This window comes from Microcaecilia unicolor, chromosome 12 (assembly GCF_901765095.1).
Source record: "Microcaecilia unicolor chromosome 12, aMicUni1.1, whole genome shotgun sequence".
Lineage (NCBI taxonomy): Eukaryota > Metazoa > Chordata > Amphibia > Gymnophiona > Siphonopidae > Microcaecilia > Microcaecilia unicolor.
In genome coordinates, this window is record NC_044042.1 from 12,338,816 (window position 1) to 12,362,305 (window position 23,490).

The window sequence follows — 23,490 nt, forward strand, 5'->3', positions numbered from 1 at the left end:
GAGGTGATAGTGCCCTTCTATAAGTCTCTGGTGAGGCCTCATTTAGAGTACCGTGTGCAATTCTGGAGACCGCACCTAGAGAAAGATAAAAACAGGATGGAGTCCATCCAGAGGGTGGCTACAAAACTGGTAAGCGGTCTCAGTCGTAAAGCACATAGGGACAGGCTTACGAACCTCAACATGTATATCTCTTCAACAAGGCATATCACAACAATCAATAATTATAATTGTAACACATCACCACGCTACCTTACATTTTGACTGGTTCTTTTTATGCCTGTTTGCTTAATTCTATTATGTCATCCTACTCTCTATGTAACACCAAATATATCTTTTACTCTGGAATGGCGAATGCCATAACGGAACATTGTAAGCCACATTGAGGCTGCAACTAGGTGGGAAAATGTGGGATACAAATGCAATAAATAAATCCATACATACGCTGGGAGAGAGGGGCTACGACAGGCGTTTAAATACCTCAGTGACGTTAATGTACAGGAGGTGAGCCTTTTTCAAATCAAGGAAAACTCCGGAATGAGAGGGCATAGGATGAAGTTAAGAGGAAATAGGCTTAGGAGGAATCTTAGAAAATACTCTTTCACGGAAAGGGTGGTGGATGCCTGGAATGACTTCCTGGTGGAGCAGGCCGTGGAGACAAGGACTGTGACAGAACTGAAGAAAGCGTGGGTTACTGAGGATGGGCAGACTAGATGGGCCATTTGGCCCTTATCTGCCATCGCATTTCTGTCTCTATTTATAGAATTGGCTTAAAAATGCGTTAAAACATTTCCCCAGGATAGTTAAAGCTTTAGAAAACCATCTCCTTTATCTCCCATTGTAAGCTCTATGACGCAAGGACTTGTTATCCATCACCTTGGGGTTTAGGGTGCTACATAATGACAAAATAATTCCTTATGCAACACAGAGTTACACTTCTTCAGAGTTGCCAAGTGAAGTAACATAGTAACATAGTAGATGACGGCAGAAAAAGACCTGCACGGTCCAAAGTGTATGAGGAAGGGTTCCGTTCTGGAATCTGCAGCACTGATGGCAAAATGGTAAAAAAAAAAAAGCAGGGACTACAAATCCCACAATGCACTGGGCTATCATCCTGGTTTCCTTAGATTATATATGTCCATGCTGGCAAGGAATTATTTAATTGGAATTTTCTAGTACATAACTGAGGAGTCATTTTACAAATATGTGCTACTTTTAGCGTGTGATTTTTTTTTTCTTTCCGTGTGCTCAGGTCACCTCTTGGCACATCTGCTAAAAAGCTGTATTTCTATTTACAGGAATAATGGCCAGGCACTAAGTCCAAAATTAGCGCCTGGCCATGTCCCGCATGAGCCCTTATCGCCTCCTGTTTACTTGGCGGTAAAGGCTCATGCGCTAACCCCCTGGTCATCAGGCAGCGTGTGACAGTGTGGCCATCAGCGGCATAGCCAGACCTCGGCGGGTCCAGAGCCCAAGGTGGGGGGGACGACACATCTTAGCCTGCCTCCCCCAGCCGTCGACCCTCCCACCACTTTCAACCCCCCCACCGCTGCCGACGACAACCCCCCGCTGCTGCTGCAGCAAGGTACCTTTGCTGACGGGGGTCCCCAACCCCCGCCAGCCTAGTCTTCTTCAGCGCCAGTCTCCGGTGCGTTTGCTCACTTTGCTGACGCACCGGAGACCGGCGCTGAAGAAGACTAAGGCTGGCGGGGGTTGGGGACCCCCGCTAGCAAAGGTACCTTGCTGTGGGGGAGGGTCGACGGGGGGGTGGGTCTAAAATGGAGGGGGCAAGGACTAAATCAATGGGGGCCCATGTCTCCATGGCCCCACCTAGCTATGCCCCTGGTGGCCATGGTACCAATTACCACCGGGAACATCCCCCATGGATGAAAATACTGCGCGTGGCAACTTCGGAACTACCGCTGTGCTCCTGGAGGTAAGGCCGATTTGGCACATGCTACCCATGCGGTGGTCCCACCCTGCCTTTGTAAAGGGGCCCCTTAATCAGTCAAGGCTAGGCAAAAGGCTTTTGATACCCTGATTCTAAGCCACCACAGTACATTGTGGAGTGGAATCAACTAAGGCAGCTGATTCTGTGATGAGTTTTAGGTAGAGCCTGAAATCTTGCTTATTTCACCTGACATAATTCTCTAATGCAGCTGCTGTGAATTTTGGCTACTGAGGAGATGATAGAAAAATATTGTTCTAACGAATGCAGTTTTATTATCGATTAGGGTTAGAATGTAACATTTCGAAGCCGGTTTGATTCAGTGAGAAATGTTGCGTACGAATTTTTTTTTTTAAATAAATGAAATAGCACTTGAGAAGAGAGAAAAGACGAGGCTTAAATATTGCAGCCCAAAATAAATAAGCAAAATCAGCTCTGTGTTTTTTCTGCGATTCCTTGTCAAAACAATAGTGTTGCAGTTCCATTGTGGAACGGTAGGGGTCAGTGTGTCCCTTCCAGTGTTTTGCCCGGCTCCCAGAGGAGGCTGCTGGCTTGAAGCTACCAGTGAAGCCATAAAGGCAGCCTGGTTTGTTTCAATGCAGTTCCAAAGACCCAAGCACAGAGAAGGACGAAAAACATCAGACTGCTTTCTCTCTCTGAATTAGCAACTCTGGGGCTTCCTTCCCCACAACTTACTCAAGGAACATAAAAATCATAGGAAGGCTAGAAAACTGTTCAAGATACCCAGGAACCGACGCCCCATCCCCCCATCCATCAGGCGAAGGCACAAGTTTTGGGACTCGGCATTGGGCAGCTAATTGGAGTTGGAGGAAAACAGGTCACTTTGACACCTGGATAGTATGGCGGGAGACAACACACTTTTGTGCTAAAAAAAAAAAAAAAAAAAAAGCCCTTGTTGCAAGCTTAAAGGAAATAGCTTTCCAATATTGTTTTGGTGCATGGTTTCTGCTGTGATGGAAATTTAAGAAGTATTACTGATGGATGCCCGTTTCATGGACAAATGCCAGGTATGTCTTTTTTTTTTTTCCCCTTTGTGCTGTGCAGTTGACTCGGTTCTGGAGCAATCTGTAATTCTTTTGTGTGTGTGTGTTCGCTTAACTGTGGTCGTTTTAAAATGAAGATTGTATTTTGTGAAAAGCAGGTGGTCGTTAAGGCCAGGACTGGAACGCTAAAGGGGGGCTCAAGGAATCGGAATCGTTTGCCTCTTTGCATGAGTTCTATTGTGTATCTTTGCAAGCTGTAGGACTGAAGTTTGGAAGGAAAATACTACGGCTGCTTGGAATATATTTTGGTTTCTATTCTGTTTGCGATTTGAATTAGTGCTTAATTAATTCCTCGTTCAGACGCTGAAGTTGTATCAGCCCTCAATCTGCAGTATAAAGTTCAGTGCATGGTCTTAAAAGATTTTTACCTCTGACTTCCCAGACTGCAGTAACTCAAACTCCCCAAAGACTGTTCAAAACCAGAGCTGCCAAGTTACCCATTCCAGGAGGGAGACTTTTTGGCCAGTCCTAGTTTTAAACTTGCATCCCAGAGCAGTGTGGTATTTGTAGTCCATGATTCTTTCCGTTGAAGTCAATGCTGCAGGCCCCATAATGCATCAGGTTGGCAGAAATCCAGGACTGGTCAAAAAGTCTCCCTCCTGGAATGGGTAGCTTGACAGCTCTGTCAAAACACATACAGTTTCCTCGGATGCAGATGCACAAAGTTGATGGGTACAATCTGCTTGTGAGATCTCTGAAAAAGTGTCACAAGGGGGAGGTATCAGCCCCTCATCAACTACTACTTTGGGGCCAGATGCACTAAACTTAACGGGCCAGCAACGTGGTTTTTAAACCAGTTCTAGCCAGTCTAGTGAGCAAGTAGTAAACTGGGACATGCACAAAAGGGTTCTCCGAGCCATTTTCCTGTCACGGTAGCAGCTAAGCAGAATGCAAATGAGCTAATTAGTATTATAATGCGCATGCAAGGCAGATGCACAGCCTTCCGACCCCATGCACCGTGGAAAACCTAACGGGAGGTCTGCACCTCTCGTTGGGGCTGCTGTGAGCGGGACCCATGGAGGACGCCCACCGCAAAAATTGGAAGAAAAAAAAAGTTCAAGTCCTTTCAAGTGCCTAACACTTGGACGTCCTTCACTAAAAAAAAAAAAGGACGTCCCTGACGAGCACTTAGACGTTTTTCCCTTCAGATTTTGTGATGGGCGTCCCTTCTCTTGGACGTGTTTTTTTTTACGTGCCTGAAATGACCACACTGGAGAGGTTCGGGATGTGCGAGGACGTCCAAATCAAAACTAGTTGGACGTCCCTTTCGATTATGCCCCTCCAGGGCTCTCTCAGCCAATCACAATGCGTTCAGCTGTCTGTGATTGGCTGAGAGAGACCTGGAGGGGCATAATCGAAAGGGACATCCAAATAGTTTTGATTTGGACGTCCTCGCACGTCCCGATCCCCGATTCTCTCCGACGTGGTCATTTCGGGCACGTAAAAAAACACATCCAAGAGTAGGACGCCCATCACAAAATCTGAAGAAAAAAATGTCCAAGGGCTCATCAGGGACGTCCTTTTTTTTTTTTTTTGAGTGAAGGACGTGTATGAAGCCGTCTTTGGCATGCGCAGAGCAGCCAGCATAACGCTTGGCTGCTCTGCGCATGCTCAGCTGGCCGACTGGCTTCCCCTCCTTTGGATGGAAATCGTGTGCAAATGAGCTAACAGCGAGCAGCTCATTTGCATGCGATTTCCTTCATGCATGCTGTTTTCCCTTACCGATTTGCTAAGGGATCGGTAAGGGAAGGGCTCTTTCCGTGGAGTTAGTGCATAGAGTAATTGGTTCAGAATTCATTGTGGAGTGTGAAACATTTGCTTAGTGCATGGCTCGGTTTTGGAAGGAGGTAGATGGGATTTGGGGTATGGCTTCCCTGTTGCAGGTTCTTCAAAGGAAAGTGTCTTCAGGTGTCTCCAATTCAGACTACTCCATCCCAGTGCATTATGGGATTTATAGCACTGATTTAAATGGGCAGGATCAGGCACTACAAATCCCACACTGCTTTGGGATGTACTTTCAAAACAGAACTGTCCTGAAATCTCCAGCCTGGAACTGGGCTCTGTGCCACTCTAGAAATGAACTTGGGGAGACTAAATGGACCTCCGGGTCGATCCTGCTGTTTCTGTTTCCATGGTCAAGTGTTAACTCGGTTTCAAGACTGTAAGCTTTTCATAAGGGAGGAGGGGAATCAGGCTGACGTAGACTCAGCGTCCTCTTCTCAATTTTTTGGGGGTGTGTGTGCTGTTGTCTCTAAAATCACTGTCTTCCCCCATGATTTGTACACATGGAACAGGAGCTGGTGGAATATGCCTCACTTACTGACCCCTGTCCCAGATCTAGACAGTTCCTTCCTGTGATAGTATTTATTCTGTCTGGATAGCTATAGATTTATCCAGTCCCTAATCGAATGAGGAAATGTGTTTATGTCTCGATTAAGACTGCATAAAAAGAACAGAAGGTGGGGGATATAATTCCCTCCTCCACTTAATCCCAGTACACTACAGCGTTGGAATAGTTAAAAAAAAAAATAACCTCAAAACATTGCCTTGACTGCAGAGCAAGACAGAGGTTTAAACTTTATAGGAATATTTATTCCACAGTATAGCACAGCACACACCATTGCAATTCTGTTGGGAGATGAGTCCTGCAGAATGTTTAAGACAGCAGTATCATCTGTGCTCTGATATTTCAGATGGCTGGCCTGCAGTGCTTACCTTCTCTGCCTGTTAAATCAATTACTCCCAACTGAGTAGGTTCCACATCTGGCCAGGGGCGTAGCTAGGTAGGGCCATGGGGGCATGGGCCCCCACAGATTTAACCCTGGCCCCCTCTATTTTCGACCCCCCCCCGCCACCTTGTACCTTTGCTGGTGGGGGTCCCCAATCCCTGCCAACTGAAATATTCTTTAGCACCGGTCCCCGGCGCCTTCGCTGATCTGTTTCTGTGAGTCCTGACTCCTGACGTCCTGCTTTAAAAATTGGCGGATAGACAATCATATTGCACGATATAACCAGCTAGCCGCTAACTGGGGATATTCAACGGGGTATAGCTGGTTATCCCACGCTATCAGTGGATAGTTAGTTAAGCGCCATTTAACCGGTCAGCAGCCGTTCTGGCAGGTTAAATAGCACAGAATATCAGGGGCTCCACCATATGCCTGGAATAGACTTCCTGAGCCGGTCCGTCAAGCTCCATCTCTGGCCGTCTTCAAATCTAAGCTAAAAGCCCACCTTTTTGATGCAGCTTTTAACTCCTAACCCTTATTCACTTGTTCAGAACCCTTATTCCATCATCCTCACTTTAATATTCCCTTATCTCTTGTTTGTCCTGTTTGTCTGTCCTAATTAGATTGTAAGCTCTGTCGAGCAGGGACTGTCGCTTCATGTTCAAGTGTACAGCGCTGCGTACGTCTAGTAGCGCTATAGAAATGATAAATAGTAGTAGTTTAACTTTCTATTCATGTGTGGATAGAGATGAACAGGAAGGGCTTGGAACTGGAGCAATAGGGGGCTGGTGGGGTTTCCCAGGCTTTATCAGCAGAGAACCACTGCTGTCACCTTCTACCAGTGTCTCCTGCTGTGGTTGTTGAGGCTGAAGTGTTCTACTGCAGGTCACCCCACCTCCTGACACAGTCATAAAAGAGCCATAAAGACTTGCCCAGTCTCTTGATAGTGGCCACAGGGACTGAAGAAAGCTGGGTCTAGGACCTCCCCACCTTTCATTTTGATCATGGTGAGTGAAGACGACAATTGGCAGGATGGGGTCAGATCTTCGGCACCCATTAAATTGGGGTAATGTAGAACACCGCAAGAGTGAGGATGAGTGTAAGAGAAGAGAATGAGGGCTGATGGAAGGGAGCAAGTGAGGGGCAGAGATGAGAATGTATGGAAGTGGGGGGGGGGGGGAGGGGAGGAGGAGAGAGGGCTGAGTGGGGGGGGGGGGGGGAGGAGGAGAGAGGGCTGCACTGGAGTGTGGTGAGAGGTGGAGGAGGGGAGAGAGCGGCTTGGTGGAAGTGGGGAAGGGGTTGTGCATTTTCTAAGGATGAAGTACACTGGCCATGTGCTTCTGTCACTTGAATTTTATCCCTGTGTAGTGAGTGGAAGATATTTAGTTTTATTTCTGTGTCCTACTGGACAGTCAGAATGAGTTACATGTAAGTAAAAAGATGGTAGTACAGGTCATTTCAAAACAGGGGCGTAGCCAGACCTCACGGTGGGAGGGGGCCAGAGCCTGAGGTTGGGGACACATTTTGAGTGTGCCTCTCCTCCCCCCCCCCACCGCCATGCCTCGCCTCCTCACCCCCCCCCATCGTCTCGCCTCCTCACAAACGAATATTTTGCCGGCGGGGGGTCCCCAACCCCCACCAGCCAAAGCCTTCTTCAGCGCGGTCTCTGGCTCAGCCGTGTTCGCTGCCTGCTCTTCTTTCTTCTTGCTCCTCCTGTGCAGGCTGACGCTGAGCGTTAGCGTGCACAGGAAGAGCAAGAAGAAAGGAGAGTAGGGAGCAGGCAGCGAACATGGCTGCGCCGGAGACCGCGCTGAAGAAGGCTTCGGCTGGCGAGGGTTGGGGACCCCCGCCAGCCAAACCAGGGGCTCGGATGAAATTTGTGGGGGCCAAGGCCCCCGTGGCCCCCCCGTAGCTACGCCCCTGTTTCAAAATCTTGGGGGGCAGAGCTGGAAGTTCCCTGGGGCCCTTAATACACTTGCATGAATACCTCTTCAGGCTTTTCAGGCCCCAACAATAGCACTTACATGTTTCAACATTTGTATGCATAAGTACAAAGGCAGCAACAGAATCCGAAGTATAAATATCCCTGTCTCTGGTAACATAAAATGTTAATTACTGCAAAAACCAGGACTGCTGCTACTTATACCAAACTATACTTCAGTGACACAAATATTATGGGCATTCATAAACATATATATATATATATATATATATATTAGTAAAAAAGGCCCGTTTCAGAAAGCAATGAAATGGGCGCTAGTAAGGTTTTGAGCGATCAGCGCGATCGCTGGTATGCGAGCCCTGCTCCCCGCCCCCATGTGCTGCAGCCTGCGCGCCTACCTGCACCATGATGGGCAGTCGCAACAAGTCCTTGGCGATGCTGTGCCCGCATTTGTTGCAGGAACCTCGGCCGCTCTTGGCGTACTCGGCCCGGTAGAGCTTCTCGCCTGCCTGACAGTCCTCCATGGTAACGGCTGCAGAAGACAGTGGAGCAGGAGAGGAGGATGTAGACCGTTGCCCCTTCGCTGGCGCAGAGCCGCCTTCACCGCTGCAGGCCGCCGAGCAACGGGTTGGCAAGGCGATGCCATTCGTTCAGTGTCAGCGCTCCGCCCTCGACGACGTCACGTTGTGATGCAAGGGCGGGGCAGACACTAAATCAGCTATCTATGCCACCTCAAGTTTCCAGCTGAGGCTTCATTAGAACGTTGGAGGTGCGAGAGAGAGAGAGAGAAAGAACCCTCAGATATTACCCACTCTTTTAAGCAGACCATAGTACTGCTAACTGGTGGTATATAGCATTTCTTTCATCGGGTTACTCATTCAAGGTTTTTTTATATTAAAAAAAAAAAACCCCACAAGTGCTATCTTCCACGATACTTTTTAGTGATTCACCCTGCACCTAAAGTTATCAGATAAAGCAAGAATGGCAAAGTAGTTCAATTGACAAATCACTTATCTTGCAAGAATGGCAAAGTAATTCAATTCCCAAATCACTTATCTTTCTTAGAAATGCCTCGCTGAAAATAAGTGTAAACGCTGTAACTATTCAACCGCCTTCCTCTGAAACCGCCCGACTCCGCGGGATTCAACTGCTTTCTTCAGGGACTAGGGTTAAGGCCGTTCTCACTTGCTCTTGATTTCTGTGAGACCCCTCTTACAGGTGGTGTTGTAGCTTATATGGGCTATGAATGAGTAACCTGATGAAAGAAGTGCTATATCACCAGTTAGCAGTACTATGGTCTGCTTAAAAGAGTGGGTAATATCAGAGGGTACTCTCTCTCTCTCTATAAAAAAACATATATATGTTTATGAATGGCCATAATATTTGTGATGCTGAAGTATTGTTTGGTATAAGTAGCAGCAGTCCTGGTTTTTGCAGCCACTGTCACCCTATCAAAACACTCCTTACCATGTCTGTTCACTCCCAGTCACTGAACAGGCAACATGAATTTGCAAATGGAGGACAAGGAAAATGCACCACTTTGCCACTATATAAGCTGCACTTTTCAACCTGATTTTTATTTATTTATCTTTTATAAATAGCTTTTATTGAGAAATACAACCGATCACAACAATAAATAGTCCAGTTGCACACAACATCAGCTACAAACATAGCGTATCATATCTCAATAGTGATCTTCCCATTGGTAAGCTATACATGTTTCGTTTAATCCCTTCCCCTAACCAACTTCCCCTCCCATATTCTCTACAGTCTTTATGTGAGAAGGAGGGAGGAGTCCGGACAAGAAGACCATTTCACATAAGTGTCCCAAACTTTGTGATATGATAATAAATGTCCAGTTCGCATGGCTGTCAACTTAGACATCAGGTGGATAGGATCCAATTTCCGCACTACCACAGAAGGACCTGGTAATGTGCTCTGCTTCCAGGTCGTGGCCAACACCAACTTGCTAGCCACAAAGACAAAAGTAATCAATTGATGAATGTGTGGTTTTACTCCTATCGGTTTAACATGTAGGAGACAGTTTTCCATCTTCATAGGGTACGAAAGCTTGGTGAGGCTATGAACCAACCGCAAGATGTTAGACCAATACTTCTGGGCACTGGGACAAGCCCACCAGATGTGGTACATATCACTCTCTAGACCGCACTGACGTCAGCATAAAGCTGACATCGAGGGAAACATTTTATGCAATCGCTGAGGGGTATAATACCAATTATGTAAGGTCTTGTACCCATTTTCCATTAAAGCACCAGAAATGGAGACCTTAAGCAGTAATTTAAAGATCTTCTCCCATTGTGAGAATTCATAGGTCACTCCCATAGCTCGCTCCCACTTCATCAGATAGTACATGACCGGTCCACTATGTGAGAGAAGAGCTTTATACAGTCTGGAAAGCCCCCCCCCCCCTTCCTCCCCCACTCACCATCGCCCTTTCTAGATTCGTTTCATTTAAACTCAAATCCCCTCTAGCCTTTCTAAAGATAAAGTCTCACACTTGGAGATATTGGAAGGATTGAGAGATGGGGATCCCATATTCCTCATGTATATCCTTAGAAAGTGGAACATGAGACATGATATGCTGTAATGTGGTTTGTTAATGCCACAGTTTACGAGAGGTTCTTTGGGTGGAGTCTGCTTGTTGGATTGAGAGATTACGATACCACTCTGGTTCATGTGTTTTGGTGTTGTGTTTGACAATGGGGGTAGTTAAACTGTTATATAAGATAATATGATGTGGGGGGCGGGAGAAGGGAGGCTCACTTCCTTTGCTGGATGTCCCTTCTCTACATAGGGAGGAGCCTTGAAATCAAGCGGGGGTTAGGGGAGGGAGGGAGGGAGTTGAAAGAGAGGGAAGGGGGTAGTATGAAAGGTAATGAGAGGCTCTGGTGGATGTGGGGGGATGGGGCGGGGTTCAGGGGGAGGACCACTTGTGGGACCGATTATTTACACAGTTAACCTTTACTGAGTGATATAAATATGGTGCTCCTGAATGTCAGGGGGTTAAATGTTCCTATGAAACGTCAGCTCTTATTATGAGAGTTGATCTGATTAAAGGTTGATATTGCCCTGATACAGGAGACACATTTGAAACCAGTGCATGAAACACTGTGTAAACATTGTAAATATCCGATATAATATTTTGCTTCCAATCATGATGGTACAAGGACTAAGGGGGTGGTGGTGATGTTTGCTGATTCCCGACCATGGCAGGTTGAGAAAGTAATTTGATATAATGGGGGCCGTTATATACTTATAGCATTTGTTTTAGGAGCCCAGAGATATACGCTACTAAATGTCTACTGCCCCAATATGGAGCATGGGGCCTTCTTTAAGCAATTAGACCAAGAATTGCTAAAACATAAGGTGGGATCCTTACTCATGGGAGGAGATTTTAATTTAACGATAGACCCAAGATTAGATAACTCCACTAGGGCAATGCAGCAAGATCGTGAAATGTTCCATGCATTTCTTAAGCGATGACATGTGATAAGATCTCTGGCGTCAAATCAATCCTACCCGACGGGAGTATACTTACTTTTCATTTTCACGAATAGACCTGTGGCTGGGGGAGGTGGGATATTCTCATAGGCTCCTAGATGTTAAGATTGAGACACGTACGTGGTCGGATCACAGCCCTGTGTTGTTACAACTCGGTATGACGGGTCCTCCAAAAACCCCTCCAGAATGGAGATTAGACGATTCTTTTCTATCGGATATGTCTCACGTATTTCAGATTGAAAAGCAAATTAAAGAATACATTCAATTTAATGACAATGGGGAGGTATCGCCAGGAATTTTGGGGGATGGGCTGAAGCGGTAATTAGGGGTCATCTTATCGCGCTGCGTGCACATGTTCAAAGAACGCGGAAGATTCCCTACGTCAAAGATTATTAGAGGTAGACATTTAAGTCGGCAGCCAGCCCAGCAGTCGGCTCAGCTGATAAATCAAGCTCATAAACTTTGTCAAGAATTGTATGAATTACAATTAGAAGATCTATCAGAGCAACTTCAGCGGGTCCGCAAGACTCACTATGAATTCGGCAATAAAGCTAGCAAACTTATGGCCCATAAACTTAGGCAGCAAACTACACGCAATCACATTGTTAGTCTGAAAGATGAAAATGGGATGTTGACTTTAGACCACCTTCATATGCAGCGGCTCTTTCAACAGTTCTATGAGAAGCTTTATACACCAGATATTGCCCCTTCAGAGACAGATATATCGATCTTCCTAGAACACATCCATTTGCCTAGGCTTACCACAGGGGCACAGCAGCAGCTCTTTATGCCCATTGAATTGGATGAGATTCTCTAGGCAATTCAAACCCTGTCTCCCGTGAAGACGCCGGGACCAGATGGGTGCCTCCAACAGTATTTGATGCCCAGCTCGCGCAGTCTCGCAGTGACCAACTTCAGGTCTGCTCTCCTCTTCAAAGTAACTGTGGCTAGGTCTTGAAACACTGCAATCTGATAGGAATCCCACTTGAAGTTATCAATGTTCCTGCTCGCTTGTAGCACTCACTCTTGGAGCTTGAAGTCTTGGAAACAAGCAGTTATATCTTTGGGTAAATTATTTCTCGCCATACCCAGAGCTCTGTGCGATCTCTCCAAATGAACTTCCTTTGGTTCAACAGTCGACCCGGCCTCTGTTAGTAAGGGACTCACTATTTTCTGCATCACATCCTCACAGTCTATATAAACTTGCGATTCTGGCAGTCCTCTAAAGTGGAGATTACACCTCCGGCTTCTATTTTCTAAATCCGCTAGTTTATCTGTGAGCTGTTGGATTCCTGTGTGCATCTCCCCCATCTGTTGATCAAGGACACTTATCCCTCTCTCATGCTCTTCCACTCGACCTTCCAGCTCTTCCAGGTGGTTACAGAGGTCCCGTATTTCGCTGCGCAAGTCCGCCCCCAATGCAGCTAAGTCTATGCGGACCGCTCTAAGGTCCGTCCGCATCTCCATTAGCCAGTCTCTTAGTTCAGGAAATTTCACAGGCTCAGGGTCTTCTCGCTCATGGTCTGATATGAATAAATCTTGGGACTCGGGCCTCTCAGTGCAGCGTGCTGGAACTAACGCCGCTGGTTCCATACAGGCCACGTGTTTTGCAGCCGAGCTGCCAGAAAAAGCGATTTGAGCGAGGCTCGCAGGCGTACTTGTATTTTGTTTGCTTCCGTTAGGCTTTAAGAGTCTCGTGCACCCGACTCACACTTTAAGCTGTACCTCTATCTGAGGTAACGCCAAAAAGCTTTGCGCGGGGAAGCGGGAGCTCTCGCTTCAAGCGACCATTTTGCCCGGTGACGTCACTTCCTCCCCCTGATTTATTAAAAAAATTTTTTTTTTCAAAGTATGAATTAAGACGTCCTACAGGCGTGATTAAACTCAAAAGAAAAGATGAACTAACCTAAACTACTGTGTAATGGGAGTCTTAAAATATTCTGTGATGATTAGCACCTCTGTTGGCCTTGGCACATCTTGTGCAACCGCCTCCATGCCTGACTGTACCAGATGATTAATGTTTGGCAGACCAAGCCTCTACTCAGGGGAACAGTGAGAAACTGGCATGAAATAAAAATCTCAATGAAAAAGGAAAGGACTGTTGTAACAATGCAGATTTTCCACTAAAAAAAAGGTTAGGCGATGAAGCTTAAGCACTTACCCTAGAGGAAATGGGCTGGGGTCAGGGCCGGTCAAACCCGGTAAGCGGAGCAAGCACCGCAGGGGGGCACCTGCCTTCAAGGGCGGTGCTGCGCCGCCATACCGCACCGCCCTCGGGGCTTTAAATATTTAATTTACCTCCATCCCAGCAGCTGCGTCATTTGAAAGCCCTGCCCCGTCTCTAGCCTTCCCTCCCTTCGTGAGTTCATTCTGCAGAGTCCCGCCTTCTGACATCCTTTCCTCGAGGGCGGGACTCTGAGGGAACAAACTCATGAAGGGAGGGAAGGCTAGAGACGGGCAGGGCTTTGAAATGACGCGGCCGCTGGGACGGAGGTAAATTAAAAAAAGACAAACCAAGCAGGGTGGGAAGAAGAAAAAGGGGGATGTTGGGGGGAGAAGAGGGCAGGCAGGTGGCCATAAATGGGAGGGGGATGGGGGCAAAGGAGAATCACTGGACAGGGGCAGGGTGGGAGAAGAGAGAAAGGAGATGCGGGGGGGGGGGGGGGCGCCAACTCATAGTCTGTAGGGGGGGCGCCAGAGACCCTAGGACCGGCCCTGGCTGGGATGATGGGAGACATTCAAATACTTCAAAGGTATAAAAGAAGTAAACATTTCTAATGGAGAAGTAGATCAAGAGGTCAAGCTATCAGACTCAAAGGGGGAAATCTCCAGGACTAACATTAGAAAACATTTCTTTTCAGAGAGGGTGATTGATGGATAAAGGCAACAACTTCTCGGTGAAGGCAAAACCAGTAAAGGAATTCAAAAAGGCTTAAGATAAGCAGAGCGATGAAGAAAAACCATAATTCAGCTGGGAGTGAACCTGGGGCACACTTTACCGTACTTAATTGCCAATAGAATCTGTTTCTAAGAATAGATTGATTTTTCTTCTAAGTACTTTTGTGGGACTCCCCTCCCCCCCCCCCATTTTTGGGTTATTTTGTTGATGAATGTGGGCCTGTACTGGCCCTCTTCTGCATGCTAGAGCAGTGACTGGGCTCACGACTGCACCCCTACTGGTTTTGCTGTTGGTAGGCAGTTCTTTCATTCCCAACATCTATCATTAGGTGACCCTGAGCCAGGGGTTCTAGATGTGAAATTGAATGGCAACAGGTACTAAACCATAATGGCTGCCACAGGGTACCTGGAGGGGAATCCCGCCATCCCCATCCCCGTGCAGCTCTCTAAACAGGAGACGAAAATGACAGCTGCAGCAGGGAGCCCCTGACGCCAGGTCCCTCCCCCCCCCACACCTACACATGGGGGTAAATTCTCAAAAGGTCAAAGGTCACTGAAATTTCGATGCTGGGATGATGCATGCTAATCACAAATTCTAGAATGGCTGTTGTGCGTGCAACTGCTGTTTATAGAATACTAGTGCACGTCTGCATTTACACACCTAATTTCACACACAAGCACTTTAGCTCAATGGGCGTAAATGCTTGTACCTAACTGTACGCATTCAGGCATGTAAATGATCTGTAACCTGCATGCGTAACAGCCTGACACATTTCTGACCCACCCCTTCCCCTCCTAAGTGCACACCCCCTTGAAGGCAGGTACGCACCAAATTGTACCAATTATAGCATTGTATTGGTCCATCCAGTCTGCCCAGTAAGATAAAATCAATGAGGCTGATATTCAAGCAATTTAAACTGCTTAAATAGCTTCCTGCCCTCCAACTGGGGATGTTCAGAGGAACTGTCCAGTTAAGTGGTGCTGAATATTCCCTGAGACTGCCCAATCAAAAAGTGGGCAGGTCAAGAACAGGTCAGAGCTGTCCTAGGTGCTGGCTTTGAATATCAGGCTGGCACCCTCAACTTTTTTTTCCTTAAAAAAAAAAAAAAAAAAGCCCTCAAGTCCCCTCCCATCCCTCTAATGTCCCCTCTTTCCTTTTCCCTCCCTCTCCCCTCAGCCTGCATCAAGACCCCCCCCACTCCACCCCAACTGTGAAGGTGGTCCAGTGAGGTATTTGGGGGCAGGAGCACAGCACCCTCACTCCTGCCCCTTGTGGCACCTCTAAAGTGGCTGCTGCGACCTCTCATGGGAGCTCGCAGTACTACGCAAAGTATAGATCGTAGTACTTTGTGTAGTACCATGAGCTGCCATGAGAGGTCATGGCAGACATTTTACAGAGGCGCCATAAGGGGCAGGAGCGAGGAGGCTGTTCTCCTGCCCTTCACAATCTCGCTGGACCACCAGGGATGTAGGTAAGCCCGGGAGCTTACCTTCATGGTTAGGGGGAGTTGGGGTGGGGGAAAGAGCTCTTCCTGCTCTACAACTCCAGGATCAACTTGGTGGAACAAAAGGGTGAGAACGGGCAAGGAGTGAGGGCTAGAGGACGGTCGGTGACTGAGCCCCAGAGATCGGAGTTTGGATCTGGGCATCTGGGCTGCCTTCCTCCTGGATCTCTAGGGGGATCTTCACAATACGAAACAAACAAACCCCCCAGGGGATCCTCAGATTGGTTACAAAATTTCCAAACCAGAAATGAAAGGGACAAGAGCAAATTTGTCAGTGGCGCGAAAGCGTCCCGCTGCTGTTTATTAAGCGATTTCTTGTGTCTTTGCAAGTGATTCCGGTGCACAGTATGGTCTGCTTGATTTCTGTACAAATCCCTGACCATCCTTCATTGTTAGGGTGCACAGAAATGAGAGAGACCCCGGAGCACTGCTCTCATGCTGCCCAACAAGAGATGCAGAGATGCCAAGGGTGGCTCACTGCAAAGAGTGAGATTGAAGCCAATCCAGAGGTGGGTGGTTCAAATCCCACTGCTGCTCCTTGTGATCTTGGGCAGGTCACTTAACCCTCCATTGCCTCAGGTACAAACTTAGATTGTGAGCCCTCCTGGGACAGAGAAATATCCAGTGTACCCAAATGTAATTCACCTCTAGCTACTACTGAAAAAGTTGTGAACAAAATCCAAATAAATTATTTGAGATTCTGTTGCTACTATCTGAGATTCTACATGGAATGTTGCTACTATTTGAAATTCTGTTGCTACTATTTGAGATTCTACTTGGAATGTTTCTATTGTGGAGGAGTGGGCTAGTGGTTAGAGCACCAGTCTTGCAATCCAGAGGTGGCCGGTTTAAATCCCACTGCTGCTCCTTGTGATCTTGGGCAAGTCACTTAACCCTCCATTGCCTCAGGTACAAAGTTAGATTGTGAGCCCTCCTGGGACAGAGAAATATCCAGAGTACCTAAATGTAACTCACCTTGAGCTACTACTGAAAGGTGTGAGCAAAATGTAAAATAATAATTGGAGTGGGGGGGGGGGGGGGGGGGAAGATGGGGCTCTGGCACTTAAAAACCCCACACAATTTGCAGGTCCTAATATTCAGCCATGGCTGCACTCGCATAAGCTCCAGGTGGCCAGACTGCCCAAAATGATCCCCAACATTCAGTGCTGTTGCCCAGAGATGGCCTTGCACTGAATATCCGGGGATAATTTAGCCAGTGACGATTAGCATTTAAAAAAACCGCTGGCCGCTGCCGGCTGAATATCGTGGGGAATAACACCAATTATTGAATTAAGTTGTGCACAACTGACCTTTATGCTATAACTCGTATGCACAAATTTGCATCCTAGTCAGAAATTTGAGTGCACAAATGAATAGAATTAGGCAATGGTGGACTTATTCTATGCCAAAAGGCCATTTATGAGCTGTTTTGACTAAGGTGATACCTTCCCTGTTCCTGCATTTCATGCCAGCACCTTGCCACTGTGCTCTGCATTTTAATACACACCTCTTGGAGGAGAGCGGGAAAACGTAGACACAGTAAGTAGACGATACTATGGGGAGAGGGCTTTGGAACTGTAAATTTCAGTCGGCAGAACTGAGGTCTGACTGCAGTCAACACATTTCCAAGTCTGTCTGTGCACTGTGTGGGGGCTGAGGGACTCTAATTATGAGACTGACAGCTAAGAGAAGGGAAATGCGATCTCCAAGCAGACGTGGGAAGCATGACCCGGCATCCCATTTAACAACTGATAGCGCGGTGTTAACATCGCTGTGCCCAGGTGTCTCCTCAGGTCCTCAGTCAGGACGTCTTGCTGCGTGAAAAGCAGATGGTTGGACCAGCAAGCTTTGATGTGAAGGCAGTGAGTGTTCCGAGGTCGCAGGAACTGCAGCTTTTGCAAACTGTGGTAGTGTAAAGATAATGCCATCTGACATCCCTCTCTTGGAAAACGATGGCATTTAATAATTGATTTTGTGTCTGAAGTTTTTTTTTTTAAGTAAATCATTTTTTGCTGAACATCCTATATGATCCACAAGGAGCCAATATTTAAATGATTTAGGCTCTTAATTTTGAGAATTATGTTTATTATATAATTTATTGTACTGCTTAGCTAAAAAAAAAAATGATTAGATCACACAAAACATGATAAAGTAATGGAGATACTTCAGAAAAGAACTCCAACATGAGCTAGATAGGAAAGAATCCAACGCTCCTAAATTGACCATTTTGAACATTTTACTAGGGCTCTGAGGGCCTAAATTTATGCTCAGAATTTCACTAAATGCTTCAATTTAGGAATATAAAAAGTGGGTGGAACAGGAGCAGGTTAGGGTGGGGAAACAAATTAAGAACTTAGCCCTGATTTTAGCACTCTGCTCATAAAGCTAAGGAAATTGATGGCAGGTATAAATCTATAAGTAACTTTTTGCTCTGCTCTTGCCCATGAAGGGGTCCTTTTTTCAAAGGCATAGTAGGGCTACCGTGCAGGGGCATAGCCAGATCTCACAGTGGGAGGGGGCCAGAGACCGAGGTTGGGGACAAATTTTGAGTGCCGCTTCGCCTCCTTGCCCCCCCCCCACCGCCTCACCACCTAATAAACAAATACCTTTGCTGACGGGGGTCCCCAACCCCCGGCAGCTGAAGCCTTCTTCAGCGCGGTCTCCGGCGCAGCCACATTCGTTGACTGCTCCCTGCTCTTCTTTCTTCTTGATCCTCCTGTGCACGCTGACGCTCAGCGGAGGATCAAGAAGAAAGAAGAGCAGGGGGCAGGTAGCGAACATGGCTGCGCCGGAGACCGCTGAGCATCAGTGTGCACAAGAGGAGCAAGAAGAAAGAAATGCAGGGGACAGGCAGTGAATGCAGCTGCGCCAGAAACCGTGCTGAAGAAGGCTTTGGCTGGTGGGGTTTGGGTACCCCCACCAGCCAAACCAGGGGCCTGGATGAAATTTGCGGGGGCCCAGGCTCCCGTTCCCCCCATAGCTACGCCCCTGCTACCATGTGTGTAGCACGTTGCACAAAAACAGCACTGCCACGGGCATGCCCAGGTGCCCTGTGGTAATTCTGCTTTTGCTGTGCGCCGTTTGCCACGCTAGAAAATGAAAAAAAAAAAACCTGCATCGAGCAGGCAGTAGTCTTGGAAGAGCAAGTGATAAGTCCGTGTTGGGCTTAACGTTGCTCTGTAAAAGGGATCTCTGTTGTATTCATGTTTTATATTTGGCCATTTTTACAGTTCTGCTGTTAACAAAATGGTAAGTTTTTATGTTAAACTGTACCTGCTGTACACCGCTTTGGGTGAATCTCATCATAAAGGCAGTTAATGCTTATCACAAAATGCAGTAACATTTTTTTGAGGTAATTTGCCTGTCAGCAGCTGCTAATTACTACTACTTAACATTTTTCTAGAGCACTACTAGAGTTACGCAGCGCTGTACAGTTTAACAAAGAAGGACAGTCCCTGCTCAAAAGAGCTTACAATCTAAAGGACAAAATGTCAAGTTGGGGCAGTCTAGATTTCCAGAATAGAGGTATGGTGATTAGGTGCTGAAGGCGACATTGAAGAGGTGGGCTTTGAGCAAGGATTTGAAGATGGGCAGGGAGGGGGCTTGGCGTATTGGCTGAGGGAGTTTATTCCAAGCATAGGGTGAGGCGAGGCAGAAAGGGTGGAGCCTGGAGTTGGCGGTGGTGGAGAAGGGTACTGAAAGGAGGGATTTGTCTTGAGAGCGGAGGTTATGGGTAGGAACGTAGGGGGAGATGAGGGTAGAGAGGTAGGGAGGGGCTGCAGATCGACACATGCTATTTATTTGTTTTGTAATTTTTTCGGGAGAGAGCATAGTGTGGAATGGGTGTGGAAGGGTTATCTTGGTAGCACATTCACATTAGCACATGAGACCTGCCAAAATATTAACACAGGAGACGGGAAGGCAGTAGAACTAGAGGACATGAAATTGAGGATGAAGGGGGGGGGGGGCAGACTCAGGAGTAATGTCGGGAAGTATTTTTCACGGAAAGGGTGGTGGATACGTGGAATGCCCTCCCGCGGGTGGTGGTAGAGATGAAAATGGTAATAGAATTCAAACATGCGTGGGATAAACACAAAGGAATCACATTTAGAAGGAATGGATCCATGGAATTGTATTGGAGATTGGGTGGCCACACAGGTAATTGGGAAGCAAAGCCAGTGCTGGGCAGACTTCTACGGTCTATGCCCTGATCGTGACTGAATAGATATGGATGGGCTGGACTGTAAATTTTAAGGGGCTTCAATGTTAGCTTCAGACCATTTACTACAAGAACAGTGCTGGGCAGACTTCTGTGGTCTGTGCCCTGAAAATGGCAAGAACAAATCAAACTTGGGTATACATATAAAGTATCACATATCATGTTTATCTTTTTGGGCAGACTGGATGGACCGCTCAGGTCTTTATCTGCTGTCATTTACTATGTTACTCTTTTGGGGGTTCTACATGGAATGTTGCTACTAATTGGGATTCCGGAATCTTGTAACTCTTTAGGATTCCAGAATCTTCAGAACTTTTAGTACAAGAAGAGTGCTGGGCAGACTTCTACGGTCTGTGCCCTGAGAATGGCAAGGACAAATCAAACTCTGGTATAAAGTATCACATACCATGTAAAATGAGTTTATCTTGTTGGGCAGACTGGATGGACTGTACAGGTCTTTATCTGCCGTCACGTCATTCATTTACTATGAGTGCCACCTAACTGCCTCTTATTTAGAAGGGACGGAATGCTCTCACATTTATATTTTTGCAGGTCTCATGCACTAATGGAAAAAGTAATGCAGAACCTGAAAAAAAAAAAGCCCCATTTTAGAGATTCGGTAGAAATGAGCTTAGTGTGCGCAAAAGTCTTGTATTAAAAAGCACTAAGCCCATTTTTTTTTAGTGCATCTTAGTAAATGAGCCCTGTAATTTAGAAGGTCAGCTTTTTTGAATATTGGGCTCTAGATCGTGTTCTTGCTGTTGCAATTTTCAGTTTTCCTATTGCCACATTCATAGGAGTTTCTGTACCATTTTTGCTACATGGCATTTTTACACTGGCATTAACTTGCTCAAAATTGTCTGCCTTTGGCAGGACTGAATGAAGCTTGGCAAGTTCAGCACCATGGAGAGTGGAAGAAACAGGGTTTTGATGGGCAGTGCAGGGGCAGCCAAGTCTTTGCTGGATCGGGGCTTAGCTGCTGTAGTGTTGTGTAGCAGACATTGGCAGAGCTGTTTGCCACGTACTGAACATCTGCTGCCTCGTAGTCTTCCTTCGTTATAAGATTAGCAGCCACGTGCCCATTGTCTTCAGTTGTTCTAGCTTTCCTCAAAGGAGCCATTTAAATCGGGACTGTGCCCAGGCCAAATTGCAGAAATTGCTACAGCCCTCCTGCTTTCCATGGGTGACAAAGTTCCATTTTGGCCCCTTCATCTGTGACAACACAGTTAATGCAGTTCAGTCTCTCCTGGCGTGAAAAGTCAATCCAACAGTATCTGAAGAAATGCAACCACCAGGCTTCTCGTCCTTGAGTTTAATATTTTGGTAAATGATATTTTAATGAACAGCTTTCTTTTGTGATCTGAGTAAGCTGATTATCATATTCTACCATCCCATTGATTTTTATTTGATGAAAATCTAATGAAGCTCTCCAACATTCCTTGATGTGCTATACATAGTCTGCCTCTTTCCAGCTGATGAGAGCTTTTTATCAGTACAGTTCTCACCCATGATAATGAAGCTGAGCTCCGATTCACCGGAGAGATACAAAATAGAAGAAGGAAGAGGTGACACCACTTGTTCATGGGTCTTACACCCACAAAACTCTTGGGTCAATATTCAGCTGATGGCAGTCAGCGTTTCTTTAAATACGTTCTGCTCCCGGCTAATCTAGACCTACAAATTTTTAGGGGTCCTCTTAACAAGCTGCGGGAAAGGGCCCTGTTACAGCAGTGGGGCCATTTTTATTTATTTATTTATTTGTTACATTTGTATCCCACATTTTCCCACCTATTTGCAGGCTCAATGCAGCTTACATAGTACTGTAGAGGCATTCGCCAAGTCCGGTAGAGAAACAAATACAAGGTGATGATGTGGTTGAGTAAGGTTCATATGTTTCAGGCACAATAGGGATCGAAGAGAGGAAGGGTTATGTAGTGCTCCCATGCTTCAGGGTCCCTTTTACCGCAGTGGGTAAAAAGCTCCCAGACAAATATGGCCACGCGGTAAGAGAACTCTTGCCGCTTGGCCATGTGGTGGGGAGCCCTTACCGCCACACATTGAGGTGGCGATAAGGGCTGTCATGATAACATGGCAATAACCGGGCAGTACATGGTGATGCCCAATTACTGCTGAGTTAGCGCCGTGCTAGACAAAAAAAATTTCCAGGGAGCACAGGAAGGCGCACGCTCAACCCGGAAGTATTGCCAGTAGTCGCGTTGCCCTGGCGGGTAGTTCAGTTTTAGCATGCGGTAAACCTGTGTTGGGCTTACCGCCGCTTTGTAAAAGGGCCTCTTAGTGTTTGGGTTCTAGCCAGGTGCCAGTGCTACATATCTGGGTCTTTCCTGGTGCTTGGAAATGATGCTGGTATGACTGATATTCAGAGCTCTACCCACATACAGCAGAACGTTGTTATAACGGACTTCTGGAGACTGTCAAAAATAGTCCCTTATATCCGAGGTCCGTTATAGCCAAACTGGGCTACAAAGAACTTTTTTTCCACTCAAAGAAAACTCACACCCGATTTCTGTTTCAACCTATGTTTATCAACAACAAAATGTAAACTACAGTATATGCAAATGCACGTTATTTTGCTTGTTAAGTGCTGTTAAAAATGCCGATTGGCTTGTTAAGCCAATTAAGTTACATGCGTTTTTATGGAATGCACTTAGATTTCAGCACGGAATGCTAGGCGTGCTATATAGAATCTGGCAGCCAAAGTGTATGTGCTAAGCGCAGATTCTATAATGGCAATTACATGCATAATTACATCTACCTCATTCTACCACCATATCACTTTGTATTCATTCATACCATGTATTTGTTCAGACCGTAATCAGCTAACTCTGTTAATGGTGATATGTAAGCCACATTGAGCCTGCAAAAGGTGGGAAAATGTGGGATACGAATGTAACAAATAAAAATGCGAAGTTTAACACCTACATTTCAGTTAAAATAGTCCAGAAGACATGTTTGTTTAAGACAACGCTCGCGCTTAGGTAGGAATAAGTCAATGTCAAAAGTGTGCTGCAAAGCCACTTTGCTGTCCTTGACAGTGTAAAGATAGCACTGTAACAATTCCACGTCTGTCTTTGAATCTGTCCAGCCATCCTACCGCACTGAAATGAGTCGTGCATTCATTTGTTGGCGACCGTGTCTGCTTTTTCACGCAGGAATGGACCATGCACTGAAACATTCTGTGTTCCTGCCAAATGAAACCACCTTAACCGCACTGATTCTACATATTCGAATGATGATGCTGTTCGCAAACGCTTTCTGCTTGCTGTTGACGACACTTCGTATGCTTGCTTAAGCTTTTCTCTTTCCTGCCGTATCCCATTTACTGTTTGTTTAGCAAGATTTAGTCTTGCACATTTTTGGTTGACTATTTTTGACTGTTCTCAACGTCGGTAATTATGGCGATTTTTGCTTCCAAATCAAGCGCAATATGTCTACATTTGTCTGACATCAGGACCAGCTGTAAGTCAGTTCACTCAAAGCGCGACCACCATGTGAGTCCCTTATATGCGTCGTCCATTGAAGTCACTGGATCATGTAAGATGGTCTCTAGTAACAGGAAGCCCATTATAACTGGGCCCTCTATAGTTAATAATAGTTTATAAAATTCAATATACCATCATTGTAATAATCAAAGAGGTTTACAATAAAATT

At 46.3% G+C, this 23,490-nt stretch overlaps 1 protein-coding gene across 2 annotated transcripts in view; it reads left to right on the forward strand.

Annotated features, from left to right (window-relative positions):
• The first annotated feature begins 2,381 nt into the window (after window positions 1–2,381).
• The window catches only part of TAFA3 (TAFA chemokine like family member 3), a 182,095-nt gene continuing 160,986 nt past the window's right edge, over window positions 2,382–23,490 (forward strand). Inside the window, exon 1 of one of the 2 annotated variants that reach the window (XM_030221873.1) lies at window positions 2,382–2,973. The gene's annotated coding sequence lies outside the window, so the exon portion shown is untranslated. The remainder of the gene's footprint in view (window positions 2,974–23,490) is intronic. The other variant, XR_003944046.1, reaches the window with a different exon arrangement.